We start from the raw sequence: 6,698 nt of genomic DNA, 5'->3' as shown, positions 1-6,698 counted from the left end.
TTTGCTCAGCACACCCACCCTCTTGGAGCTCTCACCTCACCTGGGTGGAATACGCCCACAACAGCCACATCTCCACAGCCACAGGTCAGTCCTCTTTTGAGTCATCCATTGGTTATCAACCCTCAATCTTCCCTCTGCAGTAATCAGCCTCCTCCTCGGTTCCACAATTCCTCCGCGGTGCCAGGCGCGCCTGGTCCAATACCAGGGCAGCGCTGGACCGCACTGCCGCCAGAAATAAACAGTTGGCGGATCGCCGGCAGCAACCGGCTCTGGTTTATGCTCCCAGTCAGAGTGTCTGACTGTTGTCGAAGGACATCCCTCTGAAGGCCACTTCCCGAAGCTAATGCCTAGATTCATCAGTCTGTCTGGATCTCCCTTGCTCCCTCCTGGTTCATCCAGTTTTTTATGTGTCCCTCGTCAAGCCCTTGGTCTCCAGTCCCCTCTGTCCTACTCCTGATCCTCTGCCAGCTCGCTTCTACAAGGGTGGGCTGGTCTACACTGTCAACCGGATCCTGGATTCTCGTCCCCGTGGAAGGGGAGTCCAGTACCTCGTGGACTGGAAGGGCTATGGTCCTGAGCAGAGGTTCTGGGTCCCTTGCTCCTTCATAGAGGATCCGTCCTTGATCCGGGATTTTGAAGCTTCTTCGGCTGGGACACCGGGTGGCATCCGTTGAGGAGGGTGTACTGTCATGAGCCAGGGTGAGCACTCTCTCTTCAACAACATATCTCTGAGTGTGTTTGCAGGAGCGGCAGCTGCACCTGATCTGCTAATCAGCGGGTCAACTACTTAGGAGGGGTGAACACAGCTCGACACCGGATGAAGAGCCCTCGTCCTAGTCTCCAGGTTTTTTCTGATTACTCTAGTGTATTTTTGGTCTCGTGTGATCTCTTGTATTTTGTCTTGCTCTATAGGTAGTGTTTAAGTGGAGGTGTGGGTCTATGCTCCCCCTCCTCTGAGCGCCGACTTAGTGAGGAAGACCTGATGCTGCCGGGGCAGACGGCTCCTCTGATGGCGTTTTCTTGCTTTACCTTACTTGGCTCATCTGGACTCAGCCGAATATAAATTTTTTACTGATGTGTGTGTTTATATGTCTGTCAATGTTTTTAAACTGTTATGGGAATTTGGGGTCATTTTGTAAAGCACTTTGAGGAGCATTTTGTTTGAAAAGTGCTTTATAAATAAAATCTGATAGAATCTGAAATGTATTTGTATTGTCCACTAGTTGGCGCTGTTGTACCAAATTTATTTTTGTGAATATTCCCCCCATTTCGCTTAGAAAGATAAGAGGAGAACCACTCCAGAGCAGTTCCTGACAGGCCTACCCAGTCTCTCAGCCTCTACAGTAGCAGGTGATGGTCAACAGTGTCAAAGGCTGCAGTCAGGTCCAGCAGGACCAGAACAGAACAGTGCCCTGCATCACTGTTAACTCGTTTAAAACAGATCGACCTCTCTGGTGCTGTACGTAGATGGTTCACATCCTACCTCACAGACAGGACTTTCATGGCAAGTTTGGATACCTGTTCCTCTAGGGTCCATGGGATTACATGTGGTGTACCCCAGGGTTCAATTTTAAGCCCAGTGCTTTTTAATCTTTATATGCTCCCTCTGGGCGGTATCATTAGGAGACACGGGGTCAACTTTCACAGTTATGCTGACAATACAGTTGTACATCTCCGTGTCTCCTGATGACTCTCGGCCACTTTTTAACTGTATTTTAGACATCAAATCCTGAATGGCAGAGAACTTTCTCCAGCTCAACCAGGACAAAACTGAAGTTTTAGTCATTGGTCTTGAGGCCCAGAGAGAGAGGCGTTTACCGAAATTACAATCTCTGTCTTTTAATCCATCTGAACAAGTGAAGAACCTTGTACTGGACAGAATTAATTACACCTTAAAAATCAAAGATAATCAGTTTGTCATGACCAAATACTGAAACCAGAACTCTCGTAGACTCTGTGCGTCATAAGGCGCTTTTCTAGAACTATCCTTCCTGTAGGAACCTTTTCAGATTGTGTTTGCACAGCGCTCAGGAACCGTTGGAACCTTTTGGGGGTGGGTATGACAAAACCGCCTGCGACAGTGTGATGAGTTAATTAAGAGCCGGAATTACAACAGCAGAAAATAAGCTCATGGCTAAGCTAATGGGGCTCTGGAGGAGACTGTGCTCATTACCTGCTTTATGAGAATACTTTGATGAGCGATTAAATCACAGGTATCACGTTGATCAATATTAGACTTGAATATTGATTTGAAATATTAGACATTTGTCTTCATTTTATTTAAAAATGTTTCTTTATCCTAACAGTGCCATTATAAATTCAGAGAATGAGGAAAGCAGCAGCAGCAGTGAGGCAAATGAGATGAGGGAAAGTGAGGGGTGGCATGAGTTGATATCAGGGGAGAGGGACATCCCAGGAAGCCATGAGGAGCCCGCGTCAGGGCCAGGAGGAGAAAACAGGCTATGCAACCAGGGAACCCAGCTGGAAAACCTAAGGGAGGACATAGAAAGTCAAAAAGGCATGAAAAACACAAGAGACATTAAATGGAGTACACAGACAGTCAAAAAGGCCTCACAACTCCATTTTTTAGTGGGTTCAACAGGCTACAGGTTTCTTCAGGACACGGGTATCCCTCTGCCTGATGTAAGAACCCTGCAAAGACAAATGCAGCCTATTAAGCTGGAACCAGGTGTGTTGGGAGAGGTTTCTGACATGCTCAGTTTGAAGGTTAAAAATCTGACAGAGATGGAAAGAGAGTGTGTGCTTACTGTGGATTTTTGTTTTAGCTACTCTTTGACATTTATTTATTGATAGTTGTGTTATTGTTAATTCTTATTTCTTGTCATTCCTTACTTAATAACAAAATTGCAAATGCTAATATTATAAAGCAAGTGGAAATGAGCAGTTTTATGGAAAATGTCTAATTTCTAAAAGTTATTGTGTTCGACTGTTCTTGAAATATCGTAATTCTATTCTTATTACTTGAGTTCACAAAATAGAACAATCTTCTTACGTTCGTAATCCTGTTTGTCTCATGATTCAGCAGTTTGTTGCAGTCAGTGTTATTAACTGAAAAATATTAAATAATTACTTGTCTTCATAATCACATTTTTCTTTATTATTGGTCTCGCCATTTGTGCTTCCGTTTCTGATGCATGTTCGTGTTGCTACAGCAACCAGCAACGTATTGTACTAAAAAAATCCCAAATAAAACCAATAATGTTAAAAGTTTATAACCTATTTTTAACTGTGGTGAATGTTTTTAAAACGTAGAAACAAACTGAAATAAACCCGTCTACAGCTCGTCAAGCTTGTCTAACCTCCTGTTCACAATAAAAAGGCTGCACACAATTAGCTCATTAAAGGTTATCTAGCTACAACTGGCAACATAAAATATCATCATTGGTTTATTTTGGTACGAAGCGGTTAGCTAAAGCTTCGCAATGCAAAACAAAATGATGACATTTCATCAACTTACCGGAGAAAATCCTTCCGAAACACCGAAGCAGGGCTGTTTGGAACTATTCGAAGCTACATGGACCAGAAGTGGCGGAGGCAAGATGGCGGACTAAGCAGTCGCATCCGTCTGAACTCCTCACTGAAGTCCCGATGTTTTAATCTTGAAGTTATAAAATCCACTCCTTTGAGCTATATTGATGACGTTTCAGCCCGAACATGAAGAAAACCAACAACACGAAACCTCCGGCAGTGAAAAACCTCCCTTTTACAACCCAGAGAAACAGCGAGCATGACTACTCAGCTCTGATGGAAACGGCTGATTCCAGCAGCAACAAGAGGGACAGACTGTTAACAACCCCTGATAATACTCCTGAGAAACCACATATGGAGAAAAAAGCAAAAGGTACGGCTAGTGATAATGACTCCAACACATCCACTGACACTATACTGAAAGCTATTGAGAGTCTTGGAAAACGTGTTGATGACCGCATGGACGAAGTTAGCAAACAAATTCAACAACATAGCGCCATGCTGGCTTCCATCGCTAAATCAGTGCAGTTTAATTCAGAGGAGCTGCAAGAATGCAAAAAGAAAATAAAACACCTGGAAAAAGAGATGGAATCAATCAAAAAAGATAATGACGATATTAAGGATCGTATATTGAGCCAGGAAAGATACAAAAGAAGATGGTTTCTTTGTACTAAAGGGAAAAAGGATAAAACAAATGAAAATATCAGAGAAGAAGTGGTGGAACTTCTAGGAAGGATTGCTCCGGACCTAAAGATGAAGATGGAAGAAGCAGTTGATGTTGTCCACAGAGTGGGAAGAGCGGTGGAAAATAAGCATCGACAAATCATTATTCTGTTTGTGAGACGTGCCGTGAGAGATGACATCTGGAGGCGAACAAAGGCTTCTCCCGTGTGCAAAGAAGAAGGCATCCGCTTTGCTGAAGACCTGACCCCAGAGGACTGGAGATCCAGACAAGCGTTGTGGCCAAAAATCGACCAGGCTCGGAAGGAAGGCAAGGCTGCAGGCTTCAGGGGCCCTTTTGGTTTCATAGAAGGCAAACGTATCAGGGTAGAGACTCCAGGTACGGGCTGACATCTGACTACGAAAGGAATATACAGTGGAACATTTTGGATGATGGGACTTTTACCTCAAGATTTTCCTACTCCATCTCCTAAACTTCCTCTTTAAAGCTGTTCATGTGTTCCGTGTTCCAACTAAAAACTAATATCTCTTTTTTTTTCCTTTAACACAAGGGGACTTAAAGACTCAATTAAGCGCAAAGCTGTTTTTCTGTTCTGCAAGGGGCAACAGGCAAATTGTTTTTTTCTCCAGGAAACTCATTCTGAGGAATCTGATGTGAAATTTTGGTCACAACAATGGGGAGATAAAATTTATTTTAGTCATGGTACAAACAGGTCAGCGGGGGTTGCTATTTGTTTCAACAGATGTCCTGGAAGATTTTTGTGCAACATGGCAGACAAAAATGGACATTGGGTTGCCTGTGTGTTAAATACTGATAATACTCTGATTATTTTGGTTAATGTTTATGGATACAACAATGATCAAGAGAATAAGAACCTGTTGTATCAAATTTCTACAGTTATAAAGGAACTTTATACCAAATTCCCTACTGATTATATAGTAGTTGGAGGTGATTTCAATGTGACTCCTGATGAATGGTTGGATAGATGGCCTTCAAAGTTTTCAAGAGAACGTAAAAACCCAATATTTGAAAAACTCGTTAATGATACTAAATTAATAGATGTATGGAGAGTGTTAAACAAAGATGTAAAACAATTCACCTGGCACAAACCTAATGGTCAAAGCAGGTCACATATTGATTATTGGTTGGTATCCAACTCAATTTTACAATATGTTAAGGAAACAGTCATTTCTAACAGTCCCTTAAGTGACCATTGCGCCATTATTCTGAGACTACAAAGCAAAGACCAAAACAACACATTTAAGGATTATTGGAAATTTAATTGTCAGTTGCTGAGAAATGAGGAGTATTGTAATTCTATTAAAAAATTAATTTTAGATATCCAGAATGATGAAGCCATCAATACACCGATACTCAAATGGGAATATCTTAAATTTAGAATCAGAAAAACCTCAATTGCATTTGGTAATAAGTTAAACAGACAAAGAAAAGAAGAGGAATCAAATGTAGTAAAAGAACTTATGAATCTGTATGGCAAATTGAATTGGACTGAGGAAGAAAAAGGGAAAATTAATAATTTACAATCTAAGTTGGACGAAATGGACCTTTATAGAACCAAGGCTGCTTATTTGCGATCCAAAGCCAAGTGGATAGAAGAGGGTGAAAAGAACACTGCCTATTTTTGCAATCTAGAAAAACGTAGACAAGAATATAACTCAGTATGTAACCTAATAATCGACGGAGAGGAATGTACAGACCCTAAACGCATTTCAAATGAAGTATTTACTTTTTACAGTAACCTCTATAAGTCTTCATGCTCAGAACAAAATGTCACCTCCTTCTTTGACAAAATCAGTAATTGGATTCCAGTAATTGATGATAATTTTAGAAAAATTTGTGATGAAGACCTGACTATAGAAGAATTTGATTTTGCTATTAAGAACATGGCATCTGATCGTTCACCGGGACCAAATGGTGTAACAACTAATTTCTATAAGCACTTTTGGGAAGACCTAAAATTACTATTATTCAGTGCAATAAATGAATGTATAAATCAAAAGGAGCTTATGACAACAATGAAACAGGGAGTTATAAAATTAATTCCAAAACCGGGGAAAGATAAGAAAAAACTAAGTAATCTAAGACCTATAACACTTTTGAATACAGACTACAAAGTTTTTACAAAAGTTTTAGCAACAAGACTAAAAACAGGTATTTCTGAAATAATTAGCCCGACACAATCAGGATTTCTCAAAGGACAGTTGATCCAAAATAATATCCGCTTTGTTTTGGATCTCATCGATAACAATTACCTAATTAAAGATGATGGTTTTATGTTGTTCTTGGACTTCCATAAAGCATTTGATTCTATTGAACACACTTTTATTATTAAGACATTTAAACATTTTGGGTTTGGTGATGCATTTCTGGATATGATCACTATGTTGTATACTGATATTAATAGTTGTGTTTCTCTTTTAGAAGGCACATGTCCCAGGTTCAGGGTGGAGAGAGGTATCTGGCAGGGCTGCAGCATCTCACCTCTTTTATTCATTGTAGCCACTGA

Source organism: Nothobranchius furzeri, chromosome 5 (assembly GCF_043380555.1).
Source record: "Nothobranchius furzeri strain GRZ-AD chromosome 5, NfurGRZ-RIMD1, whole genome shotgun sequence".
Taxonomy (NCBI): Eukaryota; Metazoa; Chordata; class Actinopteri; order Cyprinodontiformes; family Nothobranchiidae; genus Nothobranchius; species Nothobranchius furzeri.
The sequence above is the reverse complement of the archived record's forward strand: the minus strand, read 5'-3'. Positions refer to the sequence as shown.